This window comes from Humulus lupulus, chromosome 5 (assembly GCF_963169125.1).
Source record: "Humulus lupulus chromosome 5, drHumLupu1.1, whole genome shotgun sequence".
Lineage (NCBI taxonomy): Eukaryota > Viridiplantae > Streptophyta > Magnoliopsida > Rosales > Cannabaceae > Humulus > Humulus lupulus.
This window is the reverse complement of record NC_084797.1, coordinates 93,852,342-93,869,553: the sequence shown is the minus strand read 5'-3', so window position 1 is coordinate 93,869,553 and position 17,212 is coordinate 93,852,342. Positions and strand designations below refer to the sequence as shown.

At 38.2% G+C, this 17,212-nt stretch overlaps 1 non-coding gene across 1 annotated transcript; it reads left to right on the top strand.

The window, feature by feature from the left end:
• Nucleotides 1-13,652: 13,652 nt before the first annotated feature.
• On the top strand, nucleotides 13,653-13,759 carry LOC133781219 (small nucleolar RNA R71). Its single transcript, XR_009870007.1, has one exon. It is a non-coding gene; the product is annotated as a small nucleolar RNA R71 (small nucleolar RNA).
• The last annotated feature ends 3,453 nt before the right edge of the window (nucleotides 13,760-17,212 follow it).

Genomic DNA, 17,212 nt, shown 5'->3' with positions numbered 1-17,212 from the left:
TGTGTTTTGTGTTGTATGTATTGTTTATTGCTATTATGGCATACACGTTATTGTGAACGATTTCCAAAGTTCGGGAGCGGCAGAAGTTGGGAACGGCAGTGGACGAGAGCGGCAAAGGCCAGGATCGGCGTTAAGCATGCTGAATACAGGCCACCAGGGCAAGACCCTCTATGGGTGTTGTACACATGCTCAGTTAAGGCTATGAACTTGGTGCCTAGTAATGCACCCTGATCAGCATAGGGCGATGTTGTGTTATTAATAGAAACTTGTAAATTTTTTGTTTTCTTTATAAAGTGTGTATTTGTGAAATAAATTATTTTATGCTGTGCTGTGAAGTTCTCTTGCTGGGCCTTGGCTCACGGGTGTTCTGTGGTGTAGGTAAGGGCAAGGAAAAGATCAATCAACCATGACTTGGAGGGCATGGAGCAATGCATACATGTTTGGCCTACCTGGCCACCACGGCTAGGGTATTTTGAGGAGCGTGTTATTAATGTTTGATTTTGTCGCTTAGGTTGACTGTAAAGTAACTTTTGAGTTTTAAATATGCTTCTAAATAGTATTTTGGGATCCCAATGTCACACTTTCATAATTTAAATGAATGTCCAACACATTTTATTCCAAAAATTTATTTAAATGAGTCTTCATTTTAACTAACCACACTCTTTGGTCAAATACCTCAACTAGCTAGCTAAAGGCACATTTTAAAATCACAGGTAACGACTCTAGAGTAGTAGGGAATTTCAACATGTTAATGATGGCCCACAACGTCAGGTTCGACATAAGATGTATCTTGTTCCCCGCAACACTGACTAGACCGCCCAAGTTGTGGTTCAATAAGTACAAGAAGCATGCAATCACCTCGTGGAAGAAACTATCTTCCGAGTTTAAGAGATATTTTAGAGCTAGGAAGGAAGCTCGCGTTGAAGCCAATTCATTGGCTATTATTAAACAACAACCCAGTGAGTCCCTAAAGGCATATACGAACTGATCCACCATAGCAGCACCATGAGCTAGGGATGTTGATGATAGCTCCAAGCTCATGGATATAATGACAAGGATCACCATAGGAGGTGATTTATGGAAAGAACTCCAGCGGAAAGGAGTTAAGAGTGTAGATGAATTTCTTGCTCGGGCTCAAGAATGGATAAATCTGGAGGAGGCACAATCTTCTGTCACAAGAACAAGCTAGACCCCTGTTCAGCCCACTGGAGTGGTGGCGAATGTTGCACCTACGGCTCAGCCCGCTGCCCAAAATAAATAGGCGGGAAGCAATAAGAGGAAGGGGACTGGTGAGGGCAACCATAATCGCACCAAAAGAATAAGCCCGGTGAAAAAGTAAAAGTCCATCTACACTGCCCATACTGACCTGACAGATACACGATAGCGTATCTTCCTGACAAATTCTAATCGTCTTCCATGGAAGAAACTGAAGTCCTGAGGCACCAGAGGGCGTAGAAAGACCTCACAAAATTCTCTACCATTACAACAACATCGACCACAACACAGATTATTGACGTCAGCTAAAACATGAGATCGAGCTTTCATCTAAGTTGAAACGTTACCCCAATATGCCCGAAACAGAGTAGTTACCAATCAGCCAGCCAGGAAAAAATTCATCCAGGTTAGGAAAATCTGGTCAGTAAACCCCAGGCTCAACCAAATTGGGGGAATCAAATCGTCCCCCCTCCAATAGAAGGGAGGAACATATCCACTATTGTCAGAGGACCTTATTTGGCCGGCACGGTTAATGGGGCCATGAAAAGGGACATACAAGAGCTATAAACTCACAATGGCACTGAGTTCATTTCGGAATAAAGGTTATCAAAACAAAAATGGTTGGAGAAAAAATCAATCATTTTCACAGAAGAGGACACTAGCCACGTCCAGTTCCCGCATAATGATTTATTTGTGATAACCGTTCAACTCGCCATGTACGGAGGATATTGATTGATAATGGGAGCTATGTAAACGTTCTATTCAGGGCCACCCAAGAATAGATGGGGCTGTCTGTAGCCAATATTAAGGCGACCTCGATGACCCTATATGGATTCTCAAGAGAAGTAACAACAGCCATAGGGACGATCAGGCTTGTAGTAACACTGGGAGATGATGTGCCAGCTGTTGCTAAAATGCTCGAGTTCATCAAAATCAATTGTCTGCCTACATACAACAAAATTTTTGGATGACCCGCACTGATGACTTTTGACGCTATCACCTCAATCCGACATCTACCAATGAAGTTCCCCCCAACCTTATGTATATGTACTGTAAGAGGAGATCAGCTCACTACCAGACAATGCTATAGCATTTCTATGAAGGGAAAATCATAACCCAGGCAACAAGCAATGGTCATTATGGAGGGGGACAAGGAGCCTCGGGGAATGGAAATTTCCCATGGGGCGAAAGAACCTCAGTAAAGGGGATAACGAGGTCGCCCAACAGGATGACATTGATCCAAGATTAGGTGAAGATTGGTCTGAGCTCCAAGCATTGGAGGAGCTTGAGGAAATTAGTATCGACCCAAAGGTACCTTCAAGGGTTATAAAGTTTGGAAAGAATCTTAGAACTGAAAGGAAGAAGGAGTTGGTCAAGTTTTTGAGAAATAGCCTAGACGTCTTTGCTTGGTCACATGAAGATATGGTGGGAATCAATCCAGATGTTATGATGCATACTCTGAATCTGGACTAGAATGTGCTTGCAAAGGTACACAAACAAAGGCTTTTGGAGGAGCGATCAGAAGCTTTAGAAGAAGAAGTAGCTCACTTACTTAAGTGTGGATTCATAAGGGAAACAAAATATCTGATGATATGCTCGTTAAATCAAAGACTACCAGTAACCATGTATCTGACCTGGAAGAATGTTTTAGCATGCTAAAGGAATATGATAGAAAGCTAAATCCAGAGAAGTTCACCTTTGGGGTTTCCTCGGGAAATTTTTTGGCTTCATAGTCAACACAAGGGGCATAGAGGAGAACCCAGAGAAGATCAAGTTGTTTATATAAACGCCTTCGCCTAGGCCATGTAAAGAATACAGAGCTTAACTTGGAATGTGGCGGCCCTAAATTGCTTTGTTTCATAATTTACTGACGAGTGTCTCCCGTTCTAAAACTTCCTAAGGGGAAACAAAAAGTTTGAGTGAATTGAAGAATGCGATTAGGTGTTTCAGAATATGAAAACTCACCTGGCTGAACCCCTCATATTATTAAAACCAGCAGCTAGAGTATGTTTGTTCTTATACCTGGCTGTGACAGAAAATGCGGTCAACGTCATATTATTTCGAGGAGAAAATCGGGCATAGAAATTGGTGTACTACTTGAGTAAAAGACTTCTTGGAGATGAATCCATATACCCTTTAATAGAAAAACTCGCGTTCTGCTTGATCTTGGCCTCGAGAAAACTCAAGTCATATTTCTAGTCCTACACCATCCCCATCTTAAGTGATCAACCTTTAAGGCAGGTCATACAAAAATGTGAAACATCAAGATGTTTGCTTAAGTGGGCCATTGTACCCAGTCAGTTCGAGATATTATATAAGCCATGTACAACAATCAAGAGTCAAGCACTCACTAATTTTGTGGCAGAATACACATGTTTTCAGGACAAGCTAATGAAAAAACTAGTGCAAGAGTTGTTGAATCACTTTGCTGATGGATCATCTAATGAAAATGAATCTGGAGCTGGGATAATTCTGATATCACCTGAGGGACATCGATTCCATACAGCCTTGAGGCTTGGATTCGAAGCATCCAACATTGAAGCAGAGTATGAAGCTCTATTGGAAGTAATACGAGTGGCAAAAGAACTTAAAGCAAAGGCGATCCAATGTTATAGTGATTCTTAGCTCATGGTTAATAAGATATTGGGGGAGCATCAGGCTCGAGGTATCAAAATGGCGACTTATCTAGCTAAGGTTATAGATGAGTTGTTTGAGTTTGAGTTCTGCTCCATTGAGCAGGTACCCCGTGAGAAAAATTTGAAGGATGATGCTTTAGCCCAACTTGCCACCACCAAAGAGGAAGAAACATTAAGCGTAGTCCCAGTGGATTTCTTAGAAAAACCAAGCATAGCGGAAGAATCCACTGAAGTCTGAGTGATTGAGGCAAAACTGACATGGATAACCCCCATAGTGGAATACCTCACAACCGGTAAACTACTAAATGACCGGAAGGACGCAGGAAAATTGTTATATCAAGTCCCACGGCATATTATGGTTGAGGGAAATCTCTACTGACGAGGGCATTCGCTACCCCTCTTGCAATGTGTTGTGCATGAGGAAGCACAGACTATCCTACATGAGATACATGAAAGATTCTGCAAAGACCACGCTGGGGGACAAAACTTGGCTCTAAAGATATTGAGGTAGGGCTATTTTTGGCCTAAGCTCAAAAAGGACTCAGCCTCATACATCCTAAAATGTTATAAGTGCCAATTCTTTGCCACAATTGCTCGAGCAGGACCCATGGAGCTAACCATGATTTCATCGCCCTGGCCATTCGCAGTATGGGGGATCGACCTGATTGGTTCAATACCAGCATGAAAAGGAGGATTTCGTTATGCATTTGTCTCCATCGACTACTTTACAAAGTGGGTCAAGGCTGAGCCTCTGGCAACCATAACCTCGAAGAAAGTCCTGGATTTCCTCGTGAAGAACATCATATGTCGTTTTGGGCTCCCAAAGAAGATCGTGTCTAACAACGAAACTCAGTTCTATATTTTTCTTTTCATGAACTTTTGTGAGAAGTATGGCAGAACCAAGAGTTTTTCTTCAGTGGCATATCCACAAGCTAATGGGCAGGTCGAGGCTGTAAATAAAAAACTAAAGGCGAGTTTAAAGAAATGACTAGATGAAGCTAAGGGATTATGGCCCAAGCAGCTCCCACAAGTAATTTGGGCCTATAGGACCTCACCTCGCACCTCTACAGGCCACACTCCCTTCTCTTTAAACTTTGGAAGTGAGGCTATGCTCCCAATTGAAGCACCAGTGACGTCACATACACAGAAAACCATCGATCAAGATTGAAATCACGACTTGCTCAACGCATCACAGGACCTCATCGTCAACTTGCCCATTATCAAAAGAGAATTACTCGTTACTTTAACTCGAAGGTAAAAGGACGCAGACTCGGACTGGGTGACGTAGTGCTCTGAAGGATGTTTTTGGCATGTAAAGATACTAAAGATGGTTTATTGGGACCGAACTGGGAAGGACCATACCAGATCGTGGAAATCTTACATGAAGGAACCTTCAAACCAACTTGGTTAAGCAGAGAGTTGGTCCCACGAACCTGTAATGCTCTAAATCTCAAAAAATACTATAAGTAATAGGACGAATTTGTTAATCTTAATGTCTTAAGTATTTTTCCGTGTAAGGCTTATTTATAAAAGCCATTCTATTTTAATAGCACTAGATTGGTACGTAATTAAACGTAGAACCAATATTTTTATCGTATTCTTGTGATGCATCACATGCTCATTTTGTAAAAGTGACCTAGAATATTCATAAATTATGATCGCTTGGGGGGGCATATTATCCTTGAAGAGTGAATTTGTGAAACTTAGAATTTGAAAAATTAAATATTCTATGACTTTTTAAACCTCCAATTTTCAAAGAAATTCTTAATACGAACTAAGTTAAAGAAAATTCAAAGAAACAAAACCTATAATTCAACTAGGAAATCCTGGATATAACGAGGTTTGAGGCCTGATTCCTAACAGGTATAACACTACTAGGCAAAAAAAAAACTTTCATGAAACCAGGTCCGAGGCCTGATTCCTAACAAGTATAACGCTATTAGGCGAGCAAAATCCTGGATATAACCAGGTCCGAGGCATGATTCCTAATAGGTATAATTCTATTAGGCGAGCAAAATCCTAGATATAGCTAGGTCTGAGGCCTGATTCCCAGCAGGTATAGCGCTATTAAGAGAGCAAACTCCTAGATATAACCAAGTCCAAGACCTGATTCCTAACAGGTATAACGCTATTAGGCGAGCAAACTCTTGGTTATAACCAGGTCATTGACCAGAATTAACTGGTCGAGTCATCAGGCACTCATCTCGATCTAAATTTACCCCTATGACTATGCAAATGTACAAGGACTTATTGTTCATAAAATGACAAGATAATAGGAGAAGGGGTGCAAAAATAGATCAGAAATTAATGAACATATACTAACACAAGTATATGAATAACTCGATTAGAAATTGTCTCGGCCTAAAAGGCCTACATTAAAAAGCTCCAGGTCTAAAATAAAATAATAAATATATATATACACATCTATAAGAGAGGTCCCTCTTCAACCCTGAGCTATGGCGACTTGCCTTTGGGATGACAAATCTTCCTTCTCGACCTCCACCGTAGATCCGAAAACCTCGGCTATGTTTGTGGGCTCCTTTGATAACCAGTTCTGTAACTTGGAAAGGTAGCGCCCCCAAAATTTTTGTAGCTACGAATGAGAAGTCCCCTTCCTGTTTATATGCCCAGACCCGATTATGCATTTCTTCTAAAGAGTTCTTCGCTTCAGCAGCATCCTCATTGGCTTTGGCCTCCACCTCCTCAAGCCTCTGCTTGAGACTGTCAACCTTCACAAGCCTCTGCTTGAGACTATCGACCTCCGCAAGCTTCTCCTTAAGATTGTTAACCTCGAGCTGAAGCTAGTCCCACTATCGAATCACCTCTAAGGCTTGGGCTTTGGAAACTCGCTTATTCTCTTGTGAGGTCTCCAAGGCATTGTTGGCCTCATCCAAGGCTGCCCTTGTGGCATTGGCTTCCTCCAAGGAAGCATGTACCTCCCCGAGGCGGTCCTAGCCTCGTCAACCTCAACTCAAAAATAAGTGATGCCACGGATCTGAGCCATGCAAGACTGCAAAGGAAGGATAAAGTGTGGTTAGTTTTTGAAGGAATGGGACTAGAAGAAGAAGATCGTTATAGTGCATACCATCATATTCATCCCTAACGAAGAGTCAAGGACGGTCATGGAATGTCGCAACTCGATAACATGTAACTCTTTGATGGTGCCCACACTCGCATGCTTCATCATGTGGCTCACAATTTCCTGATATGAACCATGCAGGGGCTCTGGATATTTCTCCACCCCGAGGAGGAGAGCTGGGATGGTGACTGTCAGGGCTTCAGTTTGGGCAACCTGTAAGATAGAAGTGGGGCCGCAATGAGCTGGTGGAGGTACCCACAGGGTCTTGACTATGGAGGGCTGAGGCTGGTTCTTCTTCTGGGTGGAGTTCGCACCCTTATCTTTTACAGGAGACCTAGCGGCAATCCCAACTCTGGGAGCGGTTTTCTTTGAAACCCTTGGCCTCTTTACTTGTGGTCCGATCTTGAGGGCCTTCTTTTGATTCATTTGTTCATCTACAAAAGGTCGAGCAGAAAAGCCAGATCCAAGAAATGATTATTCAAGACAGCATAAAGTAAATAGTAACAATACATAAGCTTTACCCTCTGAAGTAGAGGGGGAAACTACTATGATCGGCTCTGGTTTATGAACTGGGCTGGGAAAAACCTCTAACGCTTGGATTATTAGAGGGGGAGACTCTAGTGTTATTATGTTTTGGGACCTACAGTGTTCAAGCTCTTCATCTGAACTAGACTTGTAACGACCCAAATTTACTAATAAGGCTTAAGGGCCTTGATTAGTGTGTCTGGAGGGCATAACTGGATTATATGTGATTTAATGATTAAAAGCATGTTATATGATTATTTGAATATCTGTGATGCATGACTATGTGTATTAGTATGCATGTAGGCCCTGATTAGGTTAGAAGGGCATATTAGTAATTTTAGCCCGTAGAGGGCATAAATGTAATAAATTGTTGAGACCACATTATTATGTGGATATATTTGTAATATGTGACTCGAGGCGATCTTAGTGAGCGGTTTAGTGAAAAAGTCACGGTGGGGATTTATAGGGGTGTTCGTGGTGCGGTTTTTCTCTAATTTTTTGTCTGGCTGTGACTTGCGCTGTAGCGCTAGCCTTAGGGCGCTACAGCGTTAGGCTAGGGCATCTGGGGGCCTGAAGGCTCTGTTTGTTGCGCTATAGTGCTCTCCTTAGGGCGCTATAGCGCTATCCTGTTCCCAGAAATGGGTTTTTGGGTTATTTCTAAGGGTTTTTGCCCGGGGGCTCGGGGTTTGATTCCACCACCCCGTTTGGTGGAATTAGGGCTTCCCGAGGGCTCGAGATTGGTCCCGAGGCTAGGTTTTGGATTTGAGGTTCGATGATGATTCTGATCTCTGGTCGTGACTAGGTGTACGCTAGGGCTCAGCCGGGATCGTGCTTGAGGATCAAATTGAACAAAGCTAGTTAAATCTAAAGGTAAGAAAACTGCACCTGGTTATGTGTTTGTGATGGGACTAAGAGCTCCCTATATCTGTATGATGTCAGAGATTGTATTATGCCATGGGATATGTGATAAATGGCCTAAGGGTGCCGTAAATAATACTTGCACACAGGGTGCGGCTCGGCCACTGGTAGTTGAGGACAGCTTAATATTCACTGAGCTCGGTTTAAGCGGGCCGAAGTCAGTGGGATAAATAGAGGGTACAGCCTAAGGGCGTTAACCCTGGTTATCATATATGAATTGATTATTGATATGAAATGATGTACTTGGTATGCCGAATACTTGAAAAACATGAATGTTTGGACTGTTGAGTACATGTTTATACTGTATGAGTTATCTGGTTGTTTGTTTAATGATTATGCTCTGTTATTGTGTTTTCTTGCTAGTCCTTGGCTCACGGGTGCTACGTGGTGCAGGTAAAGGCAAGGGCAAGTTGGACCAGTCCTGAGATGGAGAGCTTCAGGGCTGAATGTAGTCAGCTGATCGGCCGCCACGGCCGAGGAGTGATACAGGACGAGAAAAGCTTAATTGTTTATTTTGCCTTAGAGTGGCTAATAACTGTATATCAATCCTAAAATTTTGTAGACTGTCTTTTAACTTTACTACTTTTGGGATCCCATGTAAAGAAAATGTTTGTTTATAAGAAATGAGGCTTTTGAGACCAAAATCTTTCAACCCTAGTTCAACTATAGTATTGGTAACACGTTTCAAGTTGAATGACTTGATTAGCAAGTCTTGCACCTTTATAAGCACACAGTGTAACAGTCTTGGCTATCCAGGGCGTTACAAGACTCGTGCTCGGCCTGCCTAATACCACGGGTAAAAACACCATGACACAGGGAAGGCCACGACAAAAGATTTGTTCAATATTCGTCAAAAATAGTGGACCTAAAGTGGAGGGTATTATCTACCACTACGGTACATTTGGGGTAGCTATGATCATGGGGTATGACCAATAGGTCCACACACTGAAGGAGGGTCACATTTAGGTCTGGATCAACCGAGTGTCGATTCACGAACTGCCTTAGGTTGAATCATACTAACCTAAAACTGGCACTAGCTCAGCTAATTTCTCTATATGGGTTACCTTGGCCAGAGGTGTGGGTTGTTGCCCCCAATTCAGCTCGGCCTTGGCCAAGATTTTTTCAATCTTCAAGAACCTTTCTTTTGTGCACCAACTGTGCGACCTCCTTCTCTTCAATGGCTGGGTTGAGTTCCTGGGGATTAGGGAGCTCGAGGAGGGGGCCTCGAGCTCTGATGGCCATTGTCTGATCTTTTTGGATCAGCTTGCAAGCCACCATGGTGGCATCATTTACCACAATCTGAAACTCTTTCTCCCTAGTAGGAGTACGAGCCAGGGTCTCATATTGACCTCCAAGGGTCTCTGACCACCCCATTCTCTTATATATAGCTGCATAAGGTAACAACTCGATCATAATATGTTTAAACTTGGTTAAGAAGGAATTCAAGTACAAAGTTCAAGGAGCTGGGAAACTTTCGAGGACAGTTGAAATATAGATAGGTGCAGTTCTTGTACCCGTTTAACATAAAGATTGAATCCCTGTAGTCATTCGAGTGGCTGGGGGGATCGATGATGGAGATTGTGCTGGGAAATCTAGTGAGGTAGTAGAAGCCATCACCTCGTTCCATTGACTGTGGATTGTCCTTGAGGCAAAAGAAGTACATAATATCGACGAGGCTGGGGACCGCACATTTGTTATGCAAAAATAGATATTTTAGCCCCGAAAAAAGTCGGTACGAATTTGTGGGGAGCTGGAACAATGCCAGTTCGACGTAGTTTAAAAAATCTACGATATGCTGGTCCAACGGAAGAAAGGCACCTTTCTACAGGTGCTCATCACTCCAAGCCCCAAAGTCATTCTGAAGCGGAGTGCTACTCCACTCCACCTCAACTCGATCCTATGACTCAGTAAAATTTTATTCACCTTGCCCTGAGTCTTTATTTGGGATTCAATATGTTCGGCCTCAAAGAAGGCGTTGGGGTTAACTATGATCTCCCTATCCACTTCTGGGCCAAAGTGAGGAATAGGGATCTCAGATGCAATTTTCTTACCCTTATTCTTACTTTGGGAAGAAGAGCTCGCCACTGACTTCTTCTGGTTAGCCATAATTTAGTTCGTCTGGCGACAAAGCAGCCTATTAGAGGCGACCTGAGATAAAACCTTGCTACGATGATAAAGGTATGGCAACCCGAGATTTTTTATTCGATCTATTCAACCTAAGATATATAAGATCTAAGATTTCCCCTAGCGCCAATAAGTGTGCCCACGCACGATCAGTGAAAACACTCCATAACCTCAAGAAACCCCTGATACTTTAGGATTCGCATGCAAACCCAATACCTTTTTGGAAAGCAGTTTAATGTAAAACTCCTTGAGAAATCGTAAACCTTAAGCTACCTAGAACTGAACCTTAAAACCCTCAAATCTTCACATTCACATGCTTAGATGATTGTCTTTCAAACCCAGAAAATCACCTGTTTCTTTTTGTGCATTATTTCTAATCAGACCTAATGCTATTTTTTTTGGCCTAACAAAAACCCATACCAAACTCAAACAGAACTGAAGTAAGAAAATATACTGGAAAATTTCAAAAGAACTTATTGAAAAATAAGAAGATGTAATTTAATCAATACAAAGATACTTACAATTTGTTTTTTCAGTCAAGGAAATGATGGCAGCACCGAAGGTAATAACCTGAAAGCTTCTGGAAAATGAGGGTGTGCAGAAAGCTCTGAATGCATTTTAAGAAGAAAGAAGAGGAAATTTTTTGAATGCAAAGGTGGTAAGGTTTAGAGCTAGTTCTCCTATTTATACGTAAACTTTTGGAACTGATCTAGGCCACACAATTAGATAAGTTTGAGATTCAAGGGCCTGGATTAAATAAACCAAGCAACGAAAAAAAGTTGACAAGAAAGTTATCACAGTACTTGAAACCCGAACATGTGCCTATCACATACCGACACGTGTCTCGCACTCGAGTGAGTGGGTAGGCACGTTTTTACATAACTGATGCCTTAAAGCCCTACTATGCGTGTCAGAAGTGGCGTCATGTACAAGCAGGAGCTTAGGCGGCAAATGTTGTATTCCAAAATAAATACAAACTGAATTACTCAGCATGGGGTACAACTAGCAGACAAGCATATGAAGAAATCGTTAGATAGAACATCTAGCTAACTCTGGAGTGAGCAACTCGAGTTAAACTTGACAGCTTACGACAAGCAGATATTCTCCAAATCGCCTCTTGCACCAACAACTTAGTTCAAGATGTGTGATGGTCAAATTTCCTTCATGAAACTCTGAACTTGACCCAGTCAGTTTAAGGTAGTTCTTCGACACCCAGCTCGAAGGAAGTGTTCGAATCACGGAAGCCTGGTCATGACAGTGAAGGATCCCAAAAGACTGAGAGATTCCTTATACACTCATTAAAACTCAGATATTATTCTGTATATATTACCCGATAATGGGGGAATAGAATCAATAGACATTAATGTATTTATGTAAATGGGATGCTACCCAAAAATGTACATTACCATATTTATTCATGGTTACCCAAAACTGTTTAGGCAGAATTCCCTATAAATAGTTTCCCTATAAATGGGATATTAATTTTTGAAATTAATTAATTAAATATAATTGTAATTTTTGAAATTGACATTTAAATAATTAGAATAATTAATTTTGAATTAAATAGTTTTATTTATTTAAATAATGTAAAAAGTTAATTTAGAAAGTCCAAATTTAGTAGAATTAGTTTAAAATTTATTCATTAATTAAAATATTTATCTAATAAGATCAATTCTTAGGTTTTAGATACTTTTATTATTTTTGAATAAATAGATTATTTAATAATAAATAAATAAAATTGGTTAAGACACATGCCCCGAAAAAGCATATATTACACACCAATCATAGTGCTTGCATTGTGAGTAGCGTGTAACAATTTCTAAGACTGGGTCTTGGATATTTTTATTTATTTAATTATTGTTTTATAATCTGAATTTTTAATTTTTAATTTATTATTCTTCTATAAAACTATCTGATAGAAAAGAGTTTCTAGAGTCTTCTTCTATGTCTTACATTTTCACAAAGAGAAAAAAAGATATCGTATTATTTTGTCTATCCCTGAAAATTTTCTCAGACCTGAAAAATTCCAAAATCTCATGTGTTGAGAATATCTTGAGAATCACTCAAATTCCCACCTTAATTCTAGATGCCCACTCGCATATTGAGGTGTGGAGATACATCTTGGAAGATCTTAGTCTGAGTATTTTGGAGACTGCTAACGATTGGATGTTCGTAGAAGATATGAAAAGATAGCGACGAATCTTGATAGTTCTACAACTTGTAAAATTACTTATCTTTTATATGTCAATTATTAATGTACGCATGTTAATGGATCCTGTTATTTAAAAATTGTTTAAATATATTTTTTTGAAATCCTTGGGCCCACCACCCCTTGCATTTTGCTGCACACATGGTAAACTAGTTACCAACAGATGTAACTGAGGAAATAGTTTTTACACTCAAATAAGACAAATGTGGGAACTAAAGGTCGTAGGAGGGGAAAAGTCATGGAAAACTTGCTCACACTCAGAGCAGTATAATGGCTGCTATAACGAAAGGATTTAAAATACAAGAATTAAGTGATAACTAATAAATTGGTAAAACCTAACACTACAATCAGCTATAATGGAACAAAGAGATAGGAAAGTAAGAGACAAATGATGCGCTACAGATTTGGCATGTGGAATTGGTTTCCTTGATTCATTTGTGGTTGGTTTTGTTTCCATGAAAAATTAGGATGGTTTCTCCAATTTGGATTGTATGTGTTGGAAAATGGGCTATCAGAAGAAGGTTTTCCATATGAATGTAAAGCATTAGCCTCTTTAGAAAATGTTTCAATTAAAGAAGGGCATGATTGAGCATTATGACATGAACTAGCGCATAAAGAACAAACATCTTTTTTAGGTTGCACATGAGAATCCATAGATTGACTTATTACTAAGGCTTCTACTTTTCTTGCTAATTTTTCAAATGATGTTCTTAAATCACTTTCTTCTTTTATTTCATATTTTCCTTCTCTTTTTGGTGAAGGGTTGGTTGTAGACCTGGGCTCAGAATAATTCCATTGTTGTGAATTAACAGACAATTCTTCAAGAGCGTCCCAAGCCTCTTGCCCTTGCAATTTTAAAAAAATTCCGGTATGCATAGATTGAATCATTTGTCGATTTGAAGGGGTTAAACCATCATAAAAATATTTTACAAGTCTCAATTTTTCAAAACCATGGTGGGGATATTTTAATAATAAATCTTTAAATCTTTCCCAACATTCATAAAATTCTTCGTTATCTTTTTGATAAAATTCAGAGATTTCTCTTCTTAAATTATCAGTTTTGGACATGGGGAAAAATTTAGCAAGGAATTTATTAAAAAGTTGATCCCAAGTAGTTATGGTTCCAGTTGGAAGTGAGTTTAACCAAGCTTTGGCTTTATCTTTTAAAGAAAAAGGAAACAACCTAAGTTTAACCGACTCGTCTGAAAAATTTTGAAAACGAAAGGTTGAGCAAATTTCCAAAAAGTCTTTTACATGCATGTATGGATCCTCTCTTTCTAAACCATAAAATGATGGTAACAATTGAATGATTGATGGTTTAAGTTCAAAATGAGTGGCATTAGTAGTGGGAAAAATAATGCATGACGGAGCATTAGATGAAATAGGTGAAAAGTATTCAAGAAGAGTTTTTTCTTGCACAACATTAGGTTCTTGTTCCATTATGCTTAAATTTTCAATAACACTTTCAATTTCACGTAAAGACACTAATTTTTTCACCAAACGATTTTTTGAATTACGTTGCCAATGATGCATACAATGTCATAAATTTCACCAAGCAACACAAACAATCACAAGAAAATAGATTTCTGATGTGGAAGATCAGTTAGAACCGCAACCAAAGAGCATACTTATAACAAGAAGAGATTATAATATTTATATATATATTTCTTTTTTTTATGATTTTTTTTTGGTTTAACTTGTTCCCAGGCCTATTTGATTCCACTTACTCACAACTTAACAACAACTCCCCGAGGTTAATTAATAAGCGTGGATGGGAACTTTGCCAAATTTCCTTTAAGAAAAAATTGCTTATGTTGAAAGAACAAGCTTTGTTTTTTAGTTTTTTTTTTTCAAGTAGTTTCTTAAACAAAAAATTACAACTAACTAAATGCGTTAATTAAGAAAAAAATGACAATAGCAATAGTACATAGTTATATAAAAATTAGGAGGCACTAATGCCATCAACCAACACTAATAATAATAATGATAATAATAATAAAACTTCGGAGGCACTAATGCCATCAACTAAGATAATAAACAAAAATAAAAGCTAGGAGGCACTAATGACATCACTAGAGGAGATAGATTGTTCAAGTATGTAGGAGGCAAAAAATGCACTCAACTATCAAGTATGTAGGAGGCACAAATGCACTCAACTAAAAAAACATAAAAAGTAAAAGAAAAAGAAAAAGGGTTAGGAGGCACAAATGCACTCAACTAATAAGTATGTAGGAGGCACTAAATGCCATCAACTACCAAGAAATATATATAATATAATATATAACAATATAAATAAATATATGTATAACTTTCTTTTTTTTCGATTTTCACTCTTTTTTCGATTTTTTTTTATAGATATATATATTTTACTTTATTTTTTTTTAAGATGATAGTGCAAATAAAAATAAAATAACTAGTAGAAGAATGTTACTTACCTTGTAGAAAGATCGTTTCTTTCTTGCAACTCCCCGGCAACGGCGCCAAAAACTTGTTATGCCGAAAAAATCGTTTCGGAATATAATGTTCATGTAAGTACGAGGTCGAACCCATGGGAATTGACTAACATCAAAAGAAATTATTTCAAACAAAGCAAGAAGATTCTAACCTAGTTCCAAATATTTGATGAAATTTTGTTTTAGAAAAATAAAAGACAAGTAATAAAAAGATTTAAGATTAAATAGAAAAATGGTTTTCAAATGAGATATGTAAAATAAGATTATTAAGACATTAGAATCCACAAAATGCAAGTTCAATAATATTTATAAGTATATTGATTCCCAAGTTTAGATATAGTTGAAATAAATCACACTATATTTTTTTCAAAATACATTTTCTATTCAAGCACAAGTTACTTTAAAAAATGTAGGATTTTTCTTCACTTATATAAGATATAATTTCTAAGCATTAGTTGTGTTACAACCTAATGAAACTACAAAAAATCAAAGAGATTATGTTTAGGAAAAATATGATACTTATGCTCTAAGAATTAGATGTGAACAATTTAATGAAAAACACTTAATCAAAGAATATCATATTTTTGCATAATGAAGAACTGAGTGTAATATGCTTTAAAAATCAATTATAAATGAAAAATGCATATATTTGATAGAAAAATCCATAAACAATGTTGCACAAATGGGAAATCAACATACAATAAAAAAATACTATCTAGTTACATTTTGCTTCATCATCATCTTAATAATCTTGAAAAAGATTAGAAGCTCATAACTAGATTGAAATAAAAATTACAAAATAACATACTTGACATGCTCTTCAAAAGATGAAAATGGTAGAGAGAAAATAGTGAAAAGAAGAGAGAAAAATATGAAGTGTAGAAGATGTTGAAAAGATGAAGAAAAGCTCCCCAAATGGTCTTACAAGACTCTATTTATAGGAAAAATATGGAGATTAAATTAATCAAATTAAAATAAATAAATTGATTAATTTAATTGTGTTGGCAAGTGGTAGGATAAATAGAGTAAGTGTAAGGGTATTGGAAAGATGAAATGTTTGGTTGGATGGAAGATTAGTGAAAAACTAAGGTAAAAAAATGAATTAGGAATGTTTATTTAGGTAAGAAAAAATAAGGAAGAGTGAATTGATATTTGAGTGAAAAGAAAAAAAAAACATTGGGAAGAAAAATATGATTTTTGGCCTTTTGTGGTTTTGACTATTTCAGAAAAAAAAAAAAAAATAGTTTTTTTTTCTTTTTAGGTGGCAGGGGCTGCTTTGGGCTTGAATGGCTGAAGTTGCTGCAGCTGGAATTGCTGGGCTCGTGGGCCTGCTGAAGGTGCTTGGGCTGGCCCAAGCGTGTGGTGCTTGGCTGGGTTTGTTGGTTTGTTGATGGCTATAGGCGCTGGCTTTGCTGATGAAGAGGGAGGCTGGAGGCAGCCGACACCTGGCAGGAGCTGCTGCTAAATGGTTGATTGAATGCTGGCTAGAGGCTTTATTGATGCAGCAGATGGAGACGGGCCTGGAAGGTGGGAGGAAGAGGAGACCGTGGGCCTGGGGAGCTGCTGGGCTTCTGTTGGGCCTTTACTTTTCAGATTTGCCATTTTTTTCCTTGTAAATGTCACATTTTCCCTACTTCTTGAAGCACAAAAATACAACATATTACTAACAAAATAAACATAAACTAAATCATAATAAAATATTTCCACTATAAAATAAATCAAGTTAATTCTTTGAAAATATTAATTACAACTTAATTTATATTTAACATTTATATTCAATAATACAACATTTTTTTTACCTCAAACTAAACAATAATAATTCAAATAATTGACTACAACATTTTACATCAAAATAACTATAAAAACACACAAAAATCTATAAAATCCAAATAAACCCAATAAATTCAAAATTACTTAAAAACTTAATAAATCAATTAAAAACTCAAGAATTAAGCAATAATTAGCACATAAAAAGTGGTAAAATAACTCTATTTTGTAGAGTTATCAGCATACTAAAAAGAAAGATAAAACTTGATCAGTCTTTGATAGAAAA